The sequence below is a fragment of the Juglans microcarpa x Juglans regia genome, chromosome 3D (assembly GCF_004785595.1).
Source record: "Juglans microcarpa x Juglans regia isolate MS1-56 chromosome 3D, Jm3101_v1.0, whole genome shotgun sequence".
Taxonomy (NCBI): Eukaryota; Viridiplantae; Streptophyta; class Magnoliopsida; order Fagales; family Juglandaceae; genus Juglans; species Juglans microcarpa x Juglans regia.
The window spans coordinates 5,227,711-5,253,572 of record NC_054598.1 but is presented as its reverse complement, the minus strand read 5'-3'; the positions used below and the strand labels follow the sequence as shown (position 1 = coordinate 5,253,572).

General features: G+C 35.0%; 1 long non-coding RNA gene and 1 pseudogene across 1 annotated transcript; both read right to left on the bottom strand.

Moving 5' to 3' along the window:
* Positions 1 to 1,382: 1,382 nt before the first annotated feature.
* Positions 1,383 to 4,637, bottom strand: LOC121254294 (annotated as a pseudogene).
* A 10,337-nt stretch (positions 4,638 to 14,974) lies between these two features.
* On the bottom strand, positions 14,975 to 15,734 carry LOC121256328. Its single transcript, XR_005938971.1, has 2 exons — positions 15,530 to 15,734; positions 14,975 to 15,395 (listed from the first exon to the last, which is right to left on the bottom strand). It is a non-coding gene; the product is annotated as an uncharacterized LOC121256328 (long non-coding RNA).
* Positions 15,735 to 25,862: the final 10,128 nt, after the last annotated feature.

Genomic DNA, 25,862 nt, shown 5'->3' with positions numbered 1-25,862 from the left:
ATGGATGCAACATTTTCTTTTCTTTTTCTTTTCTCTTTTTGTGGGTTAGTCGAAAAAATAAATAATAATTTGGGCTTAAGCTTCGGGACTTCTTACGAATTATTACCTGCATTTTTTTTAAAAAAATAAAAGCTTCCATGCCTCCCAGCTTTTATTCTTTCATGTTGATCTCCAAACAACCTATCCTACTCTTTGATATTAGAAGATTAAGGTTGTGTGTGGATGTTGAAATGAGTTGGGTTTGAGTTGAGTTGTGATGATAAAATATTGTTAGAATATTATTTTTTAATATTATTATTATTTAAAATTTGAAAAAGTTGAATTGTTTATTATATTTTGTATTAGGATTTGAAAAAGTTGTAATGATGAGTGAGATGAGTTGAGGTGAGTTTGGTAACTAAACGTACCCTAAAAAAGGTGATGGCCTGAGAAGATCATACCTCGCAAGGAAGAATTGGAGTGAATTGCCGTGAATGTTTGGAGAATGGTATAAGGTGAGAATTTTGTGAATAGTAATAAGATAGTTTTAAGTATTTATTGGATTTTGAAAAATGAGAGAAAATTAAATAAAAAATATTATAAAATTAAAATATTATTATAATATATTCTTTTAATATATTTTTGTTTTGAATTTTAAAAAAGTTAAATTGTTTTGTATTTTTGTTTTGAAAGTTTAGAAAAGTTGGAATGATTAGTTTGAAAAAATTGTATAATTAGTTCAAAAATATTTATGTTTAAATTATATTTAGAAAGAAAATGAGATTAGATGAAAAGAATAACATCCTATCACAGTACGTGATCAGCATAATGTTTTACGTAGGCCGTGGGGCATGTGTTTCAACATTCATTAACGAATAACGGTAGACTCACAAACAAGATGCTCCATATAAATTGGTGTATATGTTTTTTGTTCCAAGATTTTTCAAAAAAAATTTATAAAATATTATATAATCTAATATATCATATCAAATCGTGTTAATTATAAATTTATTTTTGTAAAATTACTTCATTCTTAAATTTAAGAGGATGAAGTTCTTAATCGGAGTCTAGATTTTGTATTGTACCTCTTTATCTAAACAACCATGAAGCAAAGCTGCATGTGAAAAGATTAAATTATTGTTTTAAATTAGGTATGAGTAACAAAAACATGCCTAGCTTGTTTTTACAAATGAAATGGATTGAGATAAAAATTAAAAATTGAATAAAATATTATTAAATATATTTTTAATATTATTTTTATGTTAGAATTTGAAAAAATATTGAATTTTTTATTTATGGTATGAAATTTTGAAAAAGTGATAATAATGAGATGAGATGAGATAGTTGTGAAAACAAATAAGACTTAAAAGTTTTTACGTTAATGTTCGAGAAAGATGCAGTAATTTGGACAGGTAAAGTTATATATATTTCTTTATGGTAAATTTAAATTTCATGACAAGTGAAACCCACAACCATACATGTGCATTACAAGGAAAAGGTTCGATTCTCTATTTGTTATTACATAGATACAGCTTTATTCCTTCAACTCCGTTCCCAAATCCACAACGAATCACTCTTCCTTTATATTTACGTGGCTTTGCTCACCTTTTTGCGGTCTCGCTTTCACCTTTTCCCTCTGCCTCCTGACACCATCCTCTCCCGGTGCTCCTGTTCCTCTTTAGTAGCTTTTGGTTCGTTACTCTCTCCTGTTCTTCCTTTCTAGGAACTCGATTAGGTCTTTTAGTGCATCTTCAGGTTCCTCACTTTTCAGCAACTCCTCACCTATCTCTGCGGGAGTTACCTTGCTTGTTTCTATCAGCTTCTCAACATCTGAGAAAAGTGAGTGCTCTGTAATCCCAAGGTAGTTTGATGCTAGCGTTTTGAATCCACATGGGGTGCAATAGGACAGTGGATGTGTACATCCATCCGGCCGGGACGCAACAAAGCGAGTCCAGCCGATCTTTGTGGTTGGTTGTGAACACTATTATCCGCTCATTCCCACAGGCTTGGCCACAGTCATCTATGAAATTCAGAAATCCTGACAAGGTCACCTATTTAGAAAGAAAATACATTGTCAAGTTATTGGTCAACAGGAGTTCTTGAGAAGAAACCGTGCACACAAAACACATGCTCAGACACATTCACGATCGTCAATAATGCTTGCAATGCTCCCACTAGAATTGAGAAAATCCACGAGCCTCCATATTGATTCTACTCTTCTTTGGCCACTAGTCTTATGAGACTCCAGTGTTTCTTAAGCCCACTAATCAGACTATGTAACACCACCAAGCCAGAGAGGGCCACATTCATGTCTTTGATCTGGTTGGAACTGGCGTTCTCATTGTTTCCTCCTCAGTGACAGCCTGAACTTTGATGCTTACGGCTTTATGGGCTAAGGTGTGTGTCTATATTTCCAGTTGAAACTAAATAAACATTTGGTCTTCCCACTTTTCGGGCAAGAAGACAGACATGCTCCACACAAGAAGATTGACTAGTCCAGGTCATAATGGAGAAACACGTTGAAAACAAAGATTTTCTTTACTGGTCCAAGGTAATTCTAGCAATTGAAGGACTTCCAAATCTACTCAGAAAATTTAGGAAATATAAATTTCACAATCAGAGTATTGAACTAAGGCTTTCTCTGATAGTAAATCGAATCGTAAGAGGTTTGAAGTTCTCTAGTCTATACAAACCCGAACAGGGGGTGGAAGAAAATTTGACGAGTGTGTTTTTGTTCTGCACAGCTTCAAATAGATATTCAGAAATTAGGACGGTGTGATCCAGCAAAGATGTAAATATAAAACCCATTTGCCCACATAGATCTTTTCTCCATTGATATATAAATCACCACCAAAATCATTGTAACCTCTTCACAAATCCAAATTATATTACCAGAAACAGACAGGCATCTAGCAATTATTATTGGACAATCAGTACCTATATGCAAAATCTTCAACATGATCATGGGGAGAATGTATATGCAGAACTACCTTTTTTTCTTTTTCTTTTTTTCTTTTTTTAAGGAAGAGCGGTAGCTACACATAGCGTCTCATCCCAACTTTATTAATTAAACCTCACTTGTGACATAAATACCGTGATAAGATCATTCCACTTAGAGGTTTGCAAGAAAGAACGTTATAAACTAACCCAAAACCAAGTGCGAATAAAAACCAAATAAAAACAACCAGCAACTAACAAGCCTGAAAAAAAAAAACCAACCAAACCTGAATAAAAACATCTGACGCTCTTACTCGGTCCTGAAGACCAATTTTATCAACTTTGAGAGACCCATTAATAAAGACAACGGGCAAAGAGGGAAAAATAAAAGAAATAATAACAAAGCAATCAAATTTACCTGCCCTCCTTGATTAAAGGGATGATGAAAATGGGGACGAGGATTCAGCCCTGGCTCGCGCAAGCCTATCCTGCAATTCGATAGTGCAATCGATATCCTCCACCACAAGAATCGATCGGTTAGCCGTTGAGATCAGCAAGTTTCTGAGCTCAGAATTACGCTTAACGTCGGTCAGCTCCAGGTCATAGATATCAAAATTAAGGTAATTCGCCATGGCTGCAATCAAGCTTGATTTCCCGGTACCTGGGGGCCCGAACAACAAATACCCTCGTTTCCAAGCCTTTCCGACCTTCCGGTAAAACTCCTTCCTCCTCACAAACCGCTCAAGATCCTCCATTATCGTTGCCTTAACATCGTTTTCCATGGCTAAGGTCTCAAACGTCGAGGGATGATCAAGATTTACAGACTGCCACGGGTTCCCTCCCTCCTGCCATCCGAACCCGATCATATTTCAAAGTGTGAAGCTTCAGTGTCTTTCTCCCTTCAGTGACCTCCTTGGACTTCTCCAAGACAAAGGGCAAGTATTTTTGGAAAACCATGTCCCTATGCTTCTTGTTGAAGCTCAACTCGAAGTAGCGGAGGTCTGACTTGAGCTTGGAGTGGTGTGATTCAGAACCCGGGTTCGATTCCACTTTGATGGGATTTGCTTGCAGACCATCTTCCATTTGAGTTGGACCCCTTCGTACACGTCAACAATCTCTTCGTTTCTCTCCACTGAGACCGAAATCTTGGTCTCCTTCACGGGCAAAGTGACCCTGAACCGTTTCGTGTTGGGAGATATGGTAGGTCTAAGATAGACCGTGGCAGCTTCGAAGAGATGGTTGTGATTGAGGCCTTCGAACTCGTCGATAGTGAGGGTGAGCTGGGAGGAGAATGCGGTGAAGAGGGTGCGAAACTTGAGTTGGAAGTAGATTTGGAGCTCACGGGGAAGGTAGTCGCGGGCGATAGAGCGAAGGAGGACGGCCGTGGCAGCGGCCGATGCCGCCGCGGAGATCAAAGTTTTGGCGGGAGGGGACTTGGAGGGTTTGGAGGAACATGCTTTTGTAATTCTGGGTTTTGGTGGGTTTGTAGCAGAGGATGGTGTGTGGAAGAGATGGGCTGTAATGGCGGAGCTTTCGGTGTTTTGGAGAGAGAGAGAGAGAGAGAGAGAGGGGGGGGGGGGTGGTGTTGTTTGTTGGGAACAAGGACGATGGCCGAATGCACAGAAGGACACGGCGTTGTTTTGACTCTTGTGGGCCATTTTGTTTTGGGGTCTTCTTCTTGGTCATGGACTCACGCACGTTTTATCCAATTAGTAAGACTGGTTGAAGATGCCTGTGGGCTCGGAAATGTAAAAAGGAAAACAAAGTTAAAAACACAGAGCAAAGACTTCTCGACTTTGAGTTGGCAGATGCTTGCCAGGATGACATCTGCGACTTTACGAATGTGTTTGGTGGAAAAGAAAATGCTAGATAGCACTGACTTTGCCCCGTAATCATAATCATATCGCTCATATATTTTAATTTTTTTACTTAGTGATTAAAAAATAATTATCAATAAATTGTGTATTTCTTTTATTTTTTTAATGATTAAAAATATTTAAAAATATATTTAAAAGAAAATCATAACAAAAAAAAAAAGAAAAATTTTCAACTATGTCCAGCAATAAAAGCTGGCCGGCCTCTGAGAGATGGAAATCTCCTTGCAATTTCCATCCTTGGTGGAATTGCAAGGAGAGATGGACTTTTGTCTCTTGCAGGTCTCTGAAAGTCAAGCTAGAGTAAGCTAGAGTTAAAAAAAAAAAAAAAAAGTTAAAAACACAGAGAAAAGACTTTTGCCTCTTGAAGAGAATGACTAAAAACATTGCAAATTGTAACTGTATCTGTGACTGTGAGTAAGAGAAATAAGAGTTTTGGCATAGCTTGTTTTTCCTCTCCTTCGTTCATGCGAGTCGGTTTAGATTGAGAAGTTGAGATCATTTTAAATTATTTTAATATTATTATTATTATTTATAAACTATTTCAATTCATCTCTTTTTTAAATCTAACTTTCAATGTCAATCGAACAGGAGCCGTCCATAGGGAGAAGGCACCAAAATGTCAAAAACAGAAAAGCACCCAGGCAGGCTTACGGGGTAGGCAATACTAACATCATTAGCATTAAATAAGTCAATTCAAAATTTTTCTAATATGACATGTTTGGTCTTTTGTCTGTTTCGTTTAAAACATATTCTTAAATTATCTATCTATTAGTTAAAAATAATATTATTTTAATAATAACTATTATTATTTTTATCTAATTTATTTTTTTCGTATTTTACCATTTTATCCATCATATTTTAATTAACAATCAAATTATAACTAAATTATTGTTTAAAAAATAGTATTTTCAATAGTCATTTAATGTTAATATCTTCAGAATTTCAACCACCCTACTATTTCTTTTGCCACTTTTGTGTTAATGTTCCATAATAATTTGACACACTAGAATTTTCCTTAAAAGAATATTGCGAGAGAGAGTAAGGATATGTTTAGATAATGAGTTGAGATAAAATATGAAAATTAAATAAAATATTATTAAAAAAATATTTTTTAATATTATTATTTCAAAATTTGAAAATTTTAAATTTTATTATATTTTATGTGAAAATTATAAAATTTATAATAATAGAATGAGATGATATGAGATGAGATTGACACAAAAATACTATATTTTGAGTGTACATCATTAAATCTAGCAATCAATTTTACATTCTGGCTTGAATGATTATCATTCCTAAAACTTGGACACAAAAAATACTGTATTTGGAGTCAGATGTATACCTACTTTGACGTACTGACAAGTGAGGACGACAATCTTGTATTTGGAGTCGAAAGTTGGCACCCGGTTAATAGATCTCATTGTTAAATATTTTAACACGAACATTAATAATTAAATATTTGATTTTTTATGATCCACAATAATAAAACAATGATAATTAAATACGTACCTTTCTCCATTTGTTTGATGAAGAAATTAATCTGACTATGAGAGAAGGATCACCCTAGCAACTTAACCTCCTAAGTGTCTCCCGATGGCTAGAGGTACTCTGATGCTGTAGGTGAAAACCTTTTAACCCTCAGTGCTATTTATAAATTCTGACACCATCATAAAATCTAAATCTTTGAGTTTGACTATGATTAGAGATCAATAGTCAATCTTATCTCTTAGGAGTTTTTATCCCATTATAACTATTTGAACTATTCAAAACTCTATCATGATATGGGTGAGGGGGACATAGAGTTCAAATAGAACTCTTACATTCTCCCACTTGGCCCATACGCCCATAAATGATATTTCCCTTCATGAGTTTATTATAGGAAATTAACCATACTGCGCAATTCCATTTCCTGAAACTTTTCATAAGTCAAAATACATTTCATGAGTTCCGTAATATCAATGTCAAACTAGCTACTAATGCAAGTCATGGCAGTCCTCTATTATGTATCAATAAATTCCCTTCCATGTACTACACCACTAGTAACTTAATTTAACATGATTTTTTATTGGGATAATTAAGACTAATACTATATAATGCCTTGGGTTCCAATTCATGTCTATTGTAGACATTATCTGTCGTCATTCATTCACACTGTTCTATGTACATATAAAGTAGAAAGACAAAAAAACAGAACCAACCATAATTGATATCTTTCAATTTCCAATAACAAAATACTCAGCATATCAATGATCTCTTTAACATGTTCACATCATGGATATAAGCATATGACTCACCTTTTCAGCATGTCCCTTAAGTATAATCATTAACACACTATTGTTATGGACATATTTGTTTCTGTATTTTCTCTTTAACACTTATGTATTTAAATTTTCATTAAATAATTATCATTCAGAGAAAAATATTTTGAGAAATTCTTACAATAATTTCTTAGCGGCTTGGCTATAAGTCGACAATTCCAAGTCATACGATAAATTTTCTCAGTCAGATAGCATACATTATTGCCTCAAAGCATACCACAAACTCAGTCCCTATTGCACATGAAACAATAAGAGATTTGCCTCATACTTTTCCATAAAATAACTCTACTAGATAGCAAAATACATAACTATAATTGTATTTTTCATCATTAGAGTAATCCCACAAAATAGGGTCTGAATATCCAGTTACCTTAAGAGTATCAGTTCTTCTTACAGCAACAAAATAATTTTTAATTTCTTGCAAATAACTTTGCACTCTTTTCACAGCTTTTGGGTCAAACATCCTTGGGTTACTTTGGCAACAACCAAGAATGTCAACTGAAAAACTGACATTCATCCTTACACAGATTTGTGCAATAATCAGATTTATTATAACAATCATATACAAAGTTTTCTTAACAACCTAATCAATTTGAAAACAATGTAAAATACTAAGCATGTTACATTTTATTTTTAAAGCATCTATTGAACAACAACTCTTCATGTAAAATCTTCTAAAACTCTATGTAACTATACTGAGACAATCTTAACACTCATCGTTTTGGTATTAAAATTCAATCCCAATTACAAAAGATGTCTCGTTCATAATTTCATTTTTAAAGTTCTTTAGAGACATAACTTTAATACCATACTACAAACCATAATTTATACTTGCTAAAAGTCATATACATGCATGACCATAAATACAAATATACTTCCACTGACTTACGGGTATATACATTAACAATATTTTTCTTAATTCCAAAACAATATTGGTATTATCAAATTTCAGATACCAATTTTTCAGAAAATCTATTACCACTTTTAACTAATCCTTTTATTTGTTTCTTGTAGACTTCAGACTTTCATTCTACAATTATTTTCACATCTTTTTTATCTAACTCTAGACCATAATACTCATGTTATAGTGATTATTAATGAGTTCTTTCAAGTTTATTAGAAATCTCTTTCTAATCAATACTCATTTTTGAGTGAAATCCTTGATTACAAGTCTGACTTTATATCGTTCAACATTGCCTTTTAAAGTCAGGGTTTTGTCTCCAACACCCATTTACATTCGACTTTTATACATTTCAGATAATTTAAACGAAATTACATACTTTACATTGATTCATGGATTTCAAACACTCTTTTATGCATCGGTCTTTTATAAAATCACTTATTTCTATAACTTGTGAAAACATATACGAACATTCATTGATTTCTATGTCAAATTTAAATTTTGAAAATATACCATGCAGCCTAACCAAAAATCAAATTAACAAGATCATTACCTGTTCTGATGTCTCCATGGCCAATTCTTCAGTGGTGTTTCTCTGATGAGGTAAATGATCATTTACTTGTTGTTCCATATTATTATTAAGATAATTATAAAATGGACTATAAGCATTTTCGAAGTACAAGAATGCACTTCACAATAATCACATTTCTAGTTTCCATACTCCACTGATTTTGCCAACCATAAGAAATCAAACATTTCAATTCTCTCAAAATTCAAACTATGAATAGAGACAATACAACGTAAATTATTTGGATCTCCATGAATAATAAAAAATGTACTCATTAACTATTATACGATCCAACTTTCTTTCATTTGGATTGTAAAGCCTTACTTTAAATTGACTATTCATACATGTATAAGCATTAAATCAAGTTCCACAACTCAAAAAGCCTTTGAGACTACTTACTGGGAACACAATTTAAGATATATACTATTGTTTTTAATAATTTTACTACACATCTTTTCAAGAAGTTAACAAAATAGGTCAGAGTTATAACCTGACTCATAATATTTTTTGTGGCGTTCACTACTTCAATCCAATTCGATGAGTTTCACTTTTCTACCTAGCTGCATTTCCTCCCCATGAGAAGTGCCTCAAGAATTACTAATGGCTTGAGACTTCTCATGTAGCAGATACCATGAAAAATATATATGAAAGTAATGAAATACTTATATCTATATAACATTATAGAGAAAAGATTTACATGCGTCTATATGTATTTTCTCAAGAATCTCTCTATTCCTTGTACCATCTTTTTATGATATGTTTGATTTGTTTTCCTTTTATACAAATCAATACACATCCCAAGATTAGAAAATCTAAATGCGAAAAATATTTTATTTACTAATCTCTACAACTTTTCTTGGAGATATTTTCTAAACTTTTATGTCACAAATTATGTTTCAAATTCTATGCCATAAATTGTAAAAAAATTTCATAAATTATTTTTTATTTGGTTACATTTTCATTTGGTTCCAATACATGCTTCACAAGTGAAAATGAAAAACTTTTAACAAAAACACTAATATGAACGCATGATAAATACAGATTTTATTAGAAGAAAAATTGGAACAAACATAAATGGCATTTTGAAACAATTTAAAAATTTGAACATTTGTACTCGAATTCAACCACTAAAATAAGTATCAACATTTATAGAATTTGATTTGAAACTTATACAGACAAAATACATATGAACATTTGCACTCAAGTTCAATATAAAAGAATGTATAAACATGTATAAGATCTAATTCGAAACTTATACAGAAAAAATACTTACCCTTCCCTTCGAATCATGTCTTACGCTTATGGCACATAAACCTTCATGTGTCATTGTTTCTTTCAAACTTCAATTGACACAATTCTTATATTTTCATCACCATCATTTCATTCTTTTCCCAAAAGATACAAATGATTCTTCATACAAATTAGCAAAATAAATTTGTATCTAGCTAACAATTATGCTACCAACTTTTTCATATCTCATTACTTTAATGAAATAATAATGCCTTTGAAGTAAACCATTATGTACAAAACTAAGAAATTTCTATTATTTGATGTGTAGTAATTAATCTAATATTCTAAAACATTGTACTTTTCTGATCCTTATCACTATTCTCAATAATAATTGATGTCAATGCTTAAAAATGGATAAATCAGGTCTAAAACTCTTAGTGTAAATTTGACATGCTCATGTTTATCTAGACTAGAGTCCATTCCGTACAGAAAACCTTGTAAATATATTCATATACTTACTGCAAGAAAAGCATTTTAATCACATTAATACTTTGAGTTTGACACTCAGAAACAATAATCAGAATTTAATCAATTATGGATGAACTAGTAGTGTCATCAAGACCCTCCTTTGGGATTAGACCTTGATACACAAAGTGTTCTTACCAGTATTAAATTATGTGGATGAACTAGATGTATCATCAGAATTCTCCTTTGGGAGTAAACTCTGATATACAAAATGTTCACTGTGACGCCCCCAATCCCCCTTATATAAATACACAGGGATCGAGACGCCAGGATGGTGACAACACGGTCACACATCCCAACGAAGTGCCAGTGTGTGTACATGCAATAGTGTACAAATATAATAACGCAGCGGATAGTCAACTAAGTACCAGAATTTAAATACAAATATTTAAAACAATTTATCTTTAAAAAATTATACAGTCATCCCAAATATAATACAAAAGGTGAATACATAAACTGATAAAAACACATAACTCACTAAACAGGAGCAATCCCAGATCACTCCTCCAACGGAGCCAAGCTAAGGCTCGTCATCACCATCTGCATCAAAATCTGCGATACCATAAAATGGTACCACAGGTAAGTATAAACCAAACAACTCTCGGGATAAAAATACATTAATGCAACCAACAATATAGCAAAATACAGTTAACCATAAAATACCATTTTTTCCCAGAAAAATGATTATTTCCAACACACGCCAAAAATCCATTTTGGCCCAAAATATCCGTAACACATTTTCCCATAAAATGATTCACACAAACAATCCAATTATCGGACACTGTAGGCGGGAATCGCAGGCGGGACTCTACCACCGTCCCTGCTTACCACCATCCCTACCGCGTGCACCGTAGGCGGGAATCACAGGCGGGACACAACCACCATCCCTGCTTACCACCATCCCTAACGCGTGCACCGTAGGCGGGAATCACAGGCGGGACTCTACCACCATCCCTGCTTACCACCATCCCTACAGTTCCTTTACACACAATAAATACTTAACAGAGCACTGTAGGCGGGAATCACAGGCGGGACACAACCACCATCCCTGCTTACCACCATCCCTACAGTCTCTTTCCTTTTACTCACATGAAAATCCAAATCCAATAAATACATAAACATGTATGCAATACACGAAAACCCAGTTTTCTTTACAAACATGATCATGCATGCAATATGCGATGTACGTGAACAAGTCATAACCAACAACCACAATTCACAATGCAAACAAACACAACTCCGTCCACAATCCATCCAACCCCCGAAACTGCTCGGACTCAGTCCGGCAAAACAACCCAATTCACAGATAATATGCGTTAGTGCAAAAATATATTTAAATCACGAAAGTTCTTTAAGGAAAATACTTACAGTGCAATATAATAATTTCCGGAGGATCTCGAAGTTGCAAGTGGTGATTTCTGAGCAACACCACAGTGTAAAATACACTGTGGCCGTGGGTCATAATTACCAACTTTTCAACGAGGACAAACGAAGACCCAAGATTGATAGGGTAGGGCCTAGGGAGGTCGGTGAAGCTAATGGTGGTGGTGGTTTGCCATGGGTGGCGGCGGAATGGGCGGTAGAAGACCAAAATGCCCAAATCGGAAATGTAGTTGGTGGAGCTTCACCGGTAACGGATCGGAGGTGGGGTTGGGTCCAATGGGTTGCCAAGAGGTCGGGGATGAAGTGGTAGGAAGATGGTGGCCAATGGTGGTGCGACGGCGGCGCAACGGCGGAAGGAGTGCCGCGGCTTCGAAGAGCTACTGGTGGTTAACGGCGGCACGGATGGAGGTGAGATTGGTGGGGTGAGGTCGCCGGCGGCTGGGGAAGCTAATGGGCTGGGCGGTGAGGGCCACCGCCGGCTCACGGCGGCGCTGGCGTGAAGGTGGCCCGCGGCTTCGTGGGGGGCGTGTGGGCTACCGGCGGCGAGGTAGGGGCTGAGGTTTGGGAGGTGAGGTCGCCGGAGGGAGGGGGAGCTGGTCGGCTGGGCCGTGTCGCGCACGGCGGCGCGACGGCGGCGCTGGGAGGAGACGATGGAAACGGGCGGAGGAGAGGAGAGAGAGAGATCGCGCGGGAAGGAGAGGAAATGAGGAAAAAAAAAGAAAAGAAAGAAAAGAAAAAGGAAGGAAAGAAAAAATGGAGGAAAAGAAATGAAGTCCAATCCTCATAACTTGGGTCACAAAAAAGATCCAACGGAGACGATTTTAAAACCACAAGTTAAATAAAATAATTTAAACGTAATGGTAAAGTCAAATTGAAATAATTAAATCCCACAGTAATTAATTTAAATATTAAAAGCAATTTAAATGCATAATAATAAATAAATATTTGGAAAGCACAAAAAAATAATTTTCACCAAATAAAATCATAGAAATAAACTTACTAAAAATCTAACCAATTTTAAAATAAGAGGATAAATTTTTGAACAATCAAAAATAATCCTTCAGTAAAAATACACTGAAATACGGGGTGTTACATTCACTTCAGCTTTAAATTATATGAATGAACTAGCTGTATCACCAGAATTCTCCTTTGGGAGTAAACTCTGACATACAAAGTGTTCACTCCAGCCTTAAATTATGTGAATGAATTAGTTGTATCATCAGAATTCTCCTTTGGGAGTAAACTCTAGCATACAAAGTGTTCACCCCAACTTTTACTTTAATGGATGAACTAGTAGTGTCATCAAGACCTTCTTTTGGGAGTAAATCTTGACACACAAATTGTTTATTCCAACTTTATCCACTTTACTATGGAGTTTAATGATTTTTCACCAAAAATTAAGAAAACCTTGTACCTTTGGGCAATCAATATTTTCTTTAAGTTTTATTTAAATCATTTGCCTCATATTGGATAAACAAATATATATGGCACGATAATAAAAGCCAAAATAAACAATTCATATATGTATTTAATAATAATATGTACAGAATAAAATTTAATACATGTATCTACTAATAATAACATGTATAAATTTTATTAAATTTAATACATGTATTTAACAATAATAAGAAAATAACTTTTTTTTTAATAAATTCTCTTCGGGCTAGGCCAAGGCCCTTAGTCTTTTAGAAGGAAATCCTACATATTTGCTTTTCTTCTTCCCTCAACACACAACGCCGCACTTAGATTTCTTTTCTTCCTTGGGCAATTGCAGCGCCGCACCACAGTCATGCTGCTTCTATCGATTCGGCGTAACCATGGACATCGTCGGAAAGGGGAAGACAACATGGCGTTCCTAGCCTCCTCTCGTCGCCGATGTCCACCTCCACCCACGGTTTTCCATTTCTTACTTTTTTTTTTTAATTTTTAATCGACGCGGCCACTGGGCTTTAAAGCCCTCTGCGCCACCGACCTAGAGGCGTCGGCGAGGAGGTTCCCAGCCTCCTCGCTGCGCCAAACAACCCTCATTGTTTTTGTACTAACAAAACCCGAGGAAAATCCGCTAATGGGTAGCATCCATTTAGGGCTTCATAGCCCCTTACGCCTCCCATTTTCACGACGTTGTACGTGGCGAGTTACCGGCACAGTAACACCGACCACCATACACTGCATACTGCCGACCCAGACGGCGACCCTTTTCCTCAATTCCCTATTTTTCCATCTCACACACAATACAAAGAAGGACATTTCACAACAATTTCAAACACATATGCATAACAGACTTGGTGGAATAGTGTGGAAAGATCTAGACTGATTCTTGTAACCGAATAGATGCAAATATGTAATTTTTTCTATTATATTCTTGTCTGAAATATAGGCTCAATAAAGCCTATAAATACTATACTAGCCTTTGGCTATTTGTATTGAGGAAGTATGAAATCAAAAGAGAATTTCTAAGAAGTAAAAACCTCTATGTGGCATTTTATCAAATGGGTGTAATGCATCTGTTCTATTCCTTTTTCATGGTGAAAACAAAACACAAGCAATAAAAACATACAGAGAAACGAGAAAATAAAACCCAAGCAATGAAATGTATCAATATGTCATGAAGTTTCTTTTTCTCCACATATTCAAAACGGTAAAAGAAAAAATTCAACACATATACATAATATAACTTTGTGGGTTCTTGTGAAAATCAACCAGAGAGTGGAACAACATAAATTTATGTGTCAGATCAAAAGGATAAAATTTTAATCATAGATATACGTAAATATATATATTCACTATATATTTTATCGAGATCATAAAAAATCTATAACATGGCTCTGATACCACATGTTAAATATTTTAACATGAACATTATTAATTAGATTTTTAATTTTTTATGATCCACAATAATAAAACAATAATAATTAAACACGTACATTTCTCCATTTGTTTGATGAAGAAATTAATCTGACTATGAGAGAAAGATCACCCTAGCAACTTAGCCTCCTAAGTGTCTCCCGATGGCTAGAGGCACTTTGATGTTGTAGGTGATAACCCTTTAACCCTCAGTGCTATTTATAGATTTCTGGTCATCATGAAATCTAAGTCTTTGAGTTTGACTATGGTTAGAGATCAAGAGTCAATCTTATCTCTTAGGAGTTTTTATCCCATTATAACTCTTTGAACTATTCAAAACTCTATCATGATATGGGTAAGTGGGACATAGAGTTCAAATAGAACTCTTACACTCATGGCATTGAACATTTTCAATAGCTTAACAAAATCTTCATCCATTTGCTCCCGAGGCCATTTAACAAGATCAAAAATAAACTCACTGCATGCCAATTTGCACACGTTATTTAGTGCCAGTGTCAAAAATAAACCCACTGCCATGTTGCACAAAATGTTCAGCTCGACCCATGAGAGTCTAGTCGCCAAACATTGCCACCAAATCCCTAGCATTTTTGTCACCAAATTTCTTGTGGTCTTTCTTTTAACCTTCTAAAAATTTTTCAATTAGTAATTATCAGGCCTGGTTCCACGATACACATATCTTAAAAGGCCCCAAAGCGCCCGGCGAAGGCTTCGACAAGGTCGGAGATTTGACAACCTTATCGATTGCTTTGACAATATTGCCTAGACCTTTGGGTTTCTTCTCCAGACTCACTTTGTACAATTTGATTCCAATTCTGCCATTAAAAGAACAAAAATGAGAATTTGATTTTCAATATCGAGTGACTATAATGATGGGTTTTCGCTTATATCAGAAGACAAAGATGGGTTTAACTCCATCAAACTTTTGGCGCTTGAAAGCAACGGAGACCTTGGCGGCCTTGGAGTAGATTTTAAGGGAAGTCATAAGTTAGTTGATCGTTCCAGCAAGAATATTATCGAGGTGCTTAACCTCATATTCTGTAAGTTGTTGAGACGACTCCATAGAAGAGGTTGAGAACTCACTCAGAGAGAGAGAGGGTGGCTCAAATTTTGTGTGAGAATTTAAGAGAAACAAAGAACAAATGCTAGGAAATGGAAATGGAAGGCTCGAGGGAAGAGAAGGGAAGGGAGGAAGGGAAGTGAGAGAAAATCGAGAGAGGGGAGAGGTTTTGACCGCTGTAAAAGGTGAAACAAAGGAATAAAATAAGATATGACCGAGGTTAAAATATCTTGAAATACTGTGGCTCAGAATCTATTTTCAGGAGTAGTGCTACGCCCACTAGGATCTTCAAGATAAAATTCTCTTTTTGTTAATAGATTTTTTTATATATTTTTTAAAAAAATTAAAAAAAATACATAATATCATTAAAAAAATACATTCTTAATCACTAAGTAAAACAAAAAAATATCGGAATCTATGTCGGACCCAACTCTCGATACTTCTATCATTTTCTTATTTTAAGACTTGCCTACCTCATAACATTTTCATTAGAATAGTTAAAAGGTAAATAAAATCCTTCAAATAGCTATTACAAACGAAAATCGGCAGTATTGGATTAGGCAACGTGATGCTGGACCGGGTTTTAGCTACAATATTTTCAAAATTGAAGTCATAGTATTATGTATGAAATAAATTGATTACAATTTGCATGCTACCTCTCTCTCTCTCTCTCTCTCTCAACTCCTGACATTTCAATGAGAAGGACTTGAGAATTTATTTTCTTTATTTTTTCAGAACTAATTCCTTCTAAACCAGAATGTGTAGGTAAATTTGATGTGTGTTGTACTATTTGGGCTGGAAGCTGTGGATACTGTGGATGTTGTTGTAGATTTTTTTGGGCTGCCAAAATATTGCTGTGGGTGTTGCTACAATGACACAAATCTTTGGGCTATATGTTAATGCTAAACATTAGTACGTGGCTTTTGCTACTACATTAATGCTGTAATGGTACACTTCTTTGGGCTGTTTGTTGTAAATGCACATTGATTTGGGTAGTTTTTCTGAATATATAAATGTCTTCCTTTTTGTAGCTGTTTTACATAAGATATACTTGATTTGAGATTTTCTCTTTTGGTTGAAGATATGCTGAATAATGTTCGATATTTTTTTTGTATAGTTTTTTTGGTAGAAGATATACTTGACTTGGGAAGAGTGATGGTGAGTACTTTAATTAGATGTTTGTGATTATTAGCAGTAAATGACCATTAAAAATATGATGTTTTAACCAATAATTTAATTAGAATATGATTAATAATTAACATATAATCGGTAGAATGGTAAAATATGATAAAAATTAAAAAATTTAAAAAATATATGATTTTATTATTATATAAAGAATAAATGAATAATCGAATGTGGAGATTAGATGTGAATAGAATATGAAAAGGCAAATTCATGTCATATTAGTTAAAATTTAGGTTTGTCTTTGACTATTCCAATGAGAGTGCTCTCAACGTTGGTATTTTTGAGCAAATATTAGGTAAATGTTTCACTTTGATAGAGGATGCCTGATCCAATACCCGTGCTTGGCCACCCACCTTGAGTAAGCCCCCACAATTTAAAAATAAAAAATAAAAATACTATGACCATAAAAAAAAAATTTATAGAAAAAATATTGGTTAGCATAAAAGATATTTGCCTAAAATAAAAATTTAAAATCAATCTTAAATGGTAAAATTGGGTAAAAAAAAATCAGTAAATATAAAATATCTTACTCAAAATGTTCAAATTTTTTAAATAAGGGTGAAACTAGAATAGAAGTAACAAAGTGATGATATATTAGTCTTGAATATTTTCTAAAAGATGATGTGTATTTTGATAGTGATGCCTTGATTTGTTTTCAAAACTTAGTCTTAAATTAAAGAAATATTATGGATAAGGGATTATAGTAATACTCCGTTTACAAAAAAATTAGATTATCTTTCAAATTGTTATATTACTTATAGATATTAAATTTCAAATTTCAAATTTGATTTTCATATATAATTATGCCACAAATATTTAAATTATCCTTCAATAGAATAATCAAGAATAAGTTCATATTAGAGTAATATATTTCCACAAAGAAATATATATATTTTTTTGGAGTATTGAATAGTTCAACATTTTGGGAAAAAAATATCCACAACACTTTTATTAGGAAATTCGAAATTAATACATATAATTATCTTCTCTTTAATAAAAATTATTCAAATCTATGATTTATAATTTTTCTTAAACAAATGACGAATTTCTATATGGACGGAAAAATAATATGTTGGTTATAAGTACAAGAATATACTTTAACAAAGAATATAGATTTTCTGGGAATATAGAGTAATATCGGCCCACATGGAAAAAAAAATTAAAATTAAAATTGAGATTTAAATTTATTTATCATAGAGTTTGTAATTACTCAATATCATGTTACATGATTGCCTTGTCTGGTTACGCAATTTAGGTGAGATGAGTCCAGATGTTTTGTTGAAAGTTGAATAAAAATATTGATATAATATATTTTTAAATATTATTTTTATTTTCTGTATTTGAAAAAATAAAATTATTTATTATATTTTATGCGAAAGTTTAAAAAATCAGATGAAATGAGATGACATAAATAGAGTTCAATCATTGGTAGGACCAATCCCTTTATCAAATCCAAAAAAGTCAAAATTATTTCGTCTAAACTAATTCGTCTGAATTCGATAACCAAACAAGATTTAGATGGCCAAATAAAATACAAACTATCTCATCTGACTGGGAGGTTCCATCTAACCAAGCGATGAAATAGAAAAATATATTTTATATATATATAAAATATATATTAGATGTAATATATATCAAATGGAATCATGTTATTATACCTTCTCAATTTACTATTTTATTTTTATTGCTCATGTATTTAATATTTTTTATTTTGTAATATTTTTTTAAATAAAAGAAGTGATTATTATTGTATTGATATTTTTTATTTTTAAATATGTTTACAAATATTTGAAATAAAAAATAAGAAAAAAAAAGTCAATTTGTACTAGAGTCCCAGCAATTGTTCAAATTGGGGAGGGATAGCGTCACTCATATCAGATGTATATTTTCAACCGGTGTAATTAGTGCCGAGGTTTGCTAGATAGAAATTACTGTAGCAGTACACTCGTTGCACACACTACTCAGTTTTTTTTTTTAATTTTTTATAATTCAATTTGAAAGTCGGTTTCTAATTTATCCACATTCGAATCGAATTCATCCCGCGGAAGACGTTCTCCCTCAACAGCAACCCCCATCACATTCCTCTACCCAGTGCCTCCCGACGACGCTGTCTCTCTTGTTAGCGCCACCGAGCGGCGCTCCTCCGTCTGCCCAACGCCGCCACCACTTCAGGCGTGGTTGTTGAACAGAGCAAACCCGAAACCATATTTGAATCCCGCGAAACCCACCCTCCTTCCTCGCCACCAACCCGCGTCGGCTTCCTCTTTCCAGGGCCACCTCGCGACGGCGTCTCTCTGTTCAGCGCCACCTCGCGACGCTCTTATGTCTCCCCAGCACTGCCACTCCCCTCAAACTTGTGATTGAATGGACCAAACTAACGAGAAGTTCAGCTTTGTTTTGCCAAACGATTTACTGAACTTTGTACGTAAATATTATACCATTTTCCCTTCCATACTATTATGTTCTTTATGTGTACATTGAGATGTGATTTTTGTGTTTTCTGATATGGGTATTGTGGCTTAGGGCATGGAGAAAAAAAATTTCTTTCCAGAAAAGCAGGGTCCGTAAGGCATTTTGGTTGCTCTCTAGGCATCATGTAAGTATTAAAGAGTGACTTCTGTGAAGATTTTTCTGTTAATTAATGTGCACTTTGTCAATCTTGAGTCTGAGGTATCAATGGCTTCATCTTCGGGTCAGAGCAATGGCAGCTACAATCTCTCATTCTATCGAATATCTTTCACCTACCATTGGCACTTTCTTTTTATTGTTGTTATTCTAAGCCAATATTCAATTTTCGTATGTTAAAAAATAGTAACTTTTAAGTTATACTGTGTAGAGTTGTCTACTTCTATTGGATCGTCTTCAGTGTTTGTAAATTTAAAGATTTCTTTACAATGAAGATATGCAGAGATTGATCTCGTCTCTTCAGGGTAAGGAATCTCCATAGTCGTTAGAATATGTGTTTGAGATTGTGTTTGCTTTTGCCATGGAAAGTCATATGTTGTTGGTGACAATTTTTCCCCTATGATGTAAACATGTGCATGACTGGAATTAGATATTTTTATCTATGGTAACATTTTTTTGATATGAAATCTTTGCAATTGCTTAGGTGTTTCTCTTTTATACAACCCATGTACATGGGCTATGCCTATTGTTGATGATAAAATTTCTTCTCTGTTCCATGCCTGTTAATGTCACTGCTATGTTTGTTTCAATACCACAAATTGTGTTTGAGTATGATGTGATGCTTTGCAAATCGGACTCCCATCACACTGTGAACACATATAGGTACCAACTTACGAAGGTTATATAAATCATTATTGATTTTTCGCAAATAGCTAAAAAATCTTTAGAAGTAATGCAAAGATTTTATTAAAAAGTGCTAAGGGGCCAGCCCAAATACATAGAAAGTATACAAAAGGATGCACCCATCTAGCTAGAAGAAGAAAATGAGCAGAATTCCTTAAACTCTAAAAGACTGGAGACTTGGCAGCTGGTGTGAGAACTCAACCAAGCATAGAGAAGAAATAGCTAAATTAGAGAAGGAAGGCCATAATTGGACTGGCTCTTATAAGCATTTTCTTATGCCTAGTGCTACATCTTCAGGTCCCAAGTTCACCCATATTTTGATTTTCCATCATGGGATTCTTTAGCTTTAAAGTTCTACTCAAATGTCAATTCTCTTTGTCTCATATATAGACATATCCTCATAGTAGGATGGAAGAATATAGTTATTCAAGAAGAACATAATTGAATGGTCGTAAGTTAATTGCTGCTCAATACTCCATTAGTGTTTTTGTAACTGTGGGCAATGAGGTGAATGAGTGAACTTTTGAAGTGACAAAATTTCCTTGTTATTCATGCTCTAGAGTGTCTTGATTGAGCCTACAGTGGCAACACTGGCATAGGGTTGGCATTCATGGCAGCTGCCAAGGGTTACAAACTCATAATTACCATGCCTGCTTCAATGTACATGGGCTATGCCTATTGCAATTGATCATGAATTGCATCTTCTTTGCTTTTTTGTAATTTTGTGTGCAGTTTTTCCTAGTATAGACAAGGGACTATGAGTGATGGCATTTGAGATGCAATTTAAAACTGTATATTATTTTTTTTTAGATTCCACTATAGCATCATCTTCTAAAATGGATATTTTTTTCTTATGATCTTGAAAATTGCATTATGAGGGCTTTCAATTACAAAAGTTGGTTGTATTATTGATTCAAGATATCCTAAGGATATGTTATATACTTCAAAATCTGTTGCTGATGAATTTCAATTATTTACTTATTACTACTGCACTATGGATTATGATAATGTACCTAGATGATGGAGAACTTCATATTTATTTTTTTATGGTAACTATATGGGTAAAAACTTCAGATTGGCAATTAACATTGAAACACTTAAGTGAACTATGCTTCCACAAATCGAAAGAATTTATAGGAAAAACAAAGGAGAAAATGTCTCATCTGCACGAACTTGAAGTATCTACTTGTAATTAGTTAAGACTTTTTTGTAATCTTGTGAAATCAAAGAACTCTGAAATCTGAAATGTTCTGTATTGGTAATTAGTTCGTGAATGCTTGCAAGTAATACTACATTTTGCTGTTCTATTGATTATATCTTGTCCTTTTAGCAATTTTCCTCCAGAGTGGACAACAATGAATGTAAATTGCTCTACTAGCTTATGCTAATAAATTTTGATAAATTATTTTCAGGGCCTCTTCAGATCGAATGCAGATCAAACAAATTAGAATATGACAGTGCAAATTATGCTTCTTTGCATGATTGGACAGTTGCACCGGAATCAAGCAATATGAAAGGCAAAGAAACTCAAGATGAAGCTGGATTGGATATTATTTTGTTGTGATTTGTGTTTTAATTATTTTATATTTGAAAATAATGTATGTTGGTCAGTGCTAAGATATGGATATTAGGTCATTTGTAGTGTTCATTCAGTTAATGTCTTTTTGAAATGTTGTAATGTTGTAATATTTGTAAGACATTTTGGAATGTAACTTTGAATGTTACTTACAAAAAAATGTTTATAATGTAATTGTTTACATTGCACTATGCTGATTGTGATTGTAATGATAACAATATCTGTCCAAAATTATATCGTAATCTGTCCAAAATTAGAACCAAACTCTGCCAAAAAATACACTAACCACCAAAAATAAACTAAAATTTAGTAAATTAGACAAAATAATGCAGGACCAATAAATTTAAGAAGTGTGAAATTACAAGTGTGCAATAAATTTAAAAGAGTTCCACTTGAGTGACAATAAATTTAAGAGAGTTACACTTGAGTTACAATAAATTTAATGACTGCTACACTTGAGTCCACACGGCTATTGTTGACTGCTACACTTGAGTTACAGCATCCAACGGCTATAGTCCACTCATTGTTATGCCCTTCCAGCATGGTCACTGCCCTTCCACTCCCATCTGCTATTGTTGACTGCTACACTTGAGTTACAAAGTTATGAGGCATTGCTAGCTGCAGATAAAAAAAATAAAATCAAATGTTTGACAATTACAACACATCTAAGTAATACTTAACCCCTAGAATCAAAAGGCATTGTTGAGATTTTACTTTTCTTGCAAAAAAACAATATCAACCAGCCAAATGCAGATTATCCAATCCAAGGTACCGGATAACCACAATCTTTCAATAGAGGAACAAAAACCATCAAAAGAAAGACTATCATAATACAATTACAAAATCATTTCACACATGAAAAATCATAATACAGTTACAAAATCATTTCACACATGAAAAAATGATATATTGAAAGTACAAGATTTGAAGAAAAACCCTGCAGCTAGTGGTTTCTTAACCTGTTTTCATTATTCATATGGAACTGCACGTGAGGACGGAGATCACACCAGCCAAGTTCAAGTGAGGGAAAGAAGGTTTTTCTTGTTTAGTGTTTTTTTTTTTTCCTGAAAAATTATACTTTCTTCTACATCAACTTTTTGCATTCATTTTTCTTCCTGGCTAATTCATCCTAAACTAGAATTCTAGGATGGTTCGAATATGCTTGTAAAAAAAGAGATATGAGCCATTTTGTAAAAACTAGCTGGCTTATGCAAGGAATTAATTTTGGTGTGAAATAAAGAAAAAATAATCTCTCGAAGTGGTTTTCATTTTCCAGCTTCCATCTAAAAGCATGTTCATGTCTTCAAAGTCCTGATCTTTGAATTGTCATCAAAGAAAGTATTGATACTTTCACTCCATGCAAGTAGAAGACATTCTTGCCCATAAGTTGTTTTTCCTAATATATATAGCCAGCCCAACTACTATACATTATCGTGCAACTCATAGGTATATATAGCTTGGATTATTCATCAATAATCCAAACTCATAAATATGTAGAAATATGCAAGATACCAGTGCATGTCACTGCCATTTTTATGTACAACCTATATGTGCATTTACAAGCATTAATCACACAACTGAAAAAAATTCTAAATGGACAGTTACAAGCATTATGTACAACCTATATGTGTCTATATCTATATCTGTACAACAAATTTCCTTTCTTTTCCCCCCTTCTCATTTTTAAGCCATGAGAAGAAACTAAGATCAACCAATCCAAAGTAGTGTAAGTATTCTGTAAGCCACCCAACAAACTACGTATGCAATTGGTAAAGAGCACTCAGACAGGATAGTTGTTTAGGATTTCTAGTTGCACCGCCAATATCAAGTACTCAACCAATTGTTACCCAAACACTCGAGTCATCAACAACTTACAAATAATGTGCTAACCGAGACTTCAAACCAACAAAGATCATCACTAGCAACCATTAATTTCAAGAAAGCATTTTCTGCAACTCATTAACATTTTCATCAATACTCATAAATGGAGTTCTATATCTCCATGCCCTAAGCCCAATGCTCATCTCCGAAAGATAAAATCTGTCCCAAACTTTACCTCTCTTAGTACAAATAAATAATATGGAGTTATCTCTTGTTGCTGAGCAGATGGGCGGCGAAATAGAGGTAGGAGTCGTGGGTGCTGGGCGACGAGAGGGACGACGACGACTCGAGGTGCGTCGAGTGGTGGCGCTGGTGGAGGGAGGGCATCGCGAGATCTGGGTGACAAGTGGTCCCCGTGAACTCCTCCCTCTTGTTTGAAATGGACCGTGGGGAAAAAAGGCTGGGTGGCGATGGGCGGAGGCAAGTGAGAGGACGACCTTGCTTCGATAGCTAAGATTTCGCCCATAGGGGCTTTTAGGGCTTGGGGCGAAATGGAGGTTTGGGAGGGTATAAGGATATTGGGTGTGTATGAAGTGTAATGGAATGATGTATGAATAGAAGATATAAGGATGAAAGAACATTGTAGACAAACTGTTTGATAAATCAGTGAGCCATTAGGGTACTTCAAGGGATCCCTCAACCTCCAAAACAAAGGACAATTGTTCAGACGTTTTTTCCAGATGATTCCTACCGCGTACCACTACGGATAACATACTCAGCAGCTTAACAAATTCATCACCTAAGCTGCTTACACGTGTCCTTTATTCTAACAAAAAGAAATAACAAAACAAATGAAAAAGACAAATAAAGACAACAAACGCCACTGCTGCCTGCATGCTAAACGGCAAGTCCCCTTCCCAAACGGTGCACTCCACTCCTTTCCAAACGGTGCGTTCCACTCTTGTAGCAAATGGTGCGTATAGAGTTCTTTTAACTCACTTCCGCTTCACTTTTAGTTGCTTGATTCCTGAAGCTTCTTCCCAGAGTCATCCCTTCGTTCTCCTCTATTCCTTCCTCAAGGAACCCTAACAATCCTCCCCCCTTAGAGAACCTTGCCTACAAGGTATGGGTAAAGTTCCCTTAACTTCCACAAAGACTCCCAATTGTCATCTTCATGTCCCGCTCCAACCCATTTAACCAAGACCTCGGTGATGGCGCGGTGACCCATTTTCTTCAATCGCCTGTCAATCACCTCATCCGGTTCGGGTAAGACTTCATCTTCTTTATTGGTTGGTGGGAGGTTTGGTAAGGGACAGATCTGAGCTCCCAGTTTTTGTTTCAGGCATGAAACGTGAAAAACTGGGTGGATCCATGAGCTTGGAGGTAGATCCAGCCTGTAGGCCACTTGACAGATACGCTGGAGTACACGGAAAGGACTATAAAACCTCAGGGAGAGCTTCAAGTTCTGGCGAGCCATCACAGACTTCTGGCGGTAAGGTTGTAAACGGAGATAAACGTAGTCTCCCACTGAAAATGCTCTCTCTGTGCGGTTTTTATCAGTATAAAATTTTATTCGTGACTGGGCTACTATGAGGTTGTTCTTGAGTAGTGTCTTGAGTTGTTCTCTGGTACATAGATGGGTATCCACCGCAACATTTGAGGTAGTGCCTGGGATGTAAGTAGCCAACTGAGGAGGAGGGTAGCCGTAGAGGGCTTCAAATGGAGTGACTTTAGTCGCTGTGTGGTAAGATGTATTATACCAGTATTGGGCCATAGAGAGCCACTGAGCCCATGCCTTAGGCTTAGTCCCTGCATAACATTGCAGGTACCCTTCTAGGGTTTTGTTCAGGGCTTCAGTCTGTCCATTCATCTCAGGATGATAAGCTAAACTGCAATTCAATGTAGAGCCTTGCATTTGGAAGAGAGACTTCCAAAATGAGCTGAGAAATATAGGATCTCTGTCTGATATTACAGTCTTGGGCATGCCATGATGTTTGAAAATTTCCTGAAAAAATTTCTCAGCAACCACCAGTGCTGTATAAGGGTGGGAGAGAGCAATAAAATGACCATACTTGGTTAAGCGATCTATCACCACTAAAATAGTAGAAGCCCTTTGGGATTTAGGTAATCCCTCCACAAAGTCCAGCGATATGGCTTCCCAAACTTGAGTAGGTACAGGAATTGGTTGAAGAAGACCAGGATAGGGAATAGTCTCATGTTTGTTGGCCTGACAGGTATCACACTCACGGACTGCCCGTTTAATATCATTCTTCATCCATGTCCAAAAGAAATCCCTTTTGGCACGGTGATATGTCTTAAGAAAACCCGAAT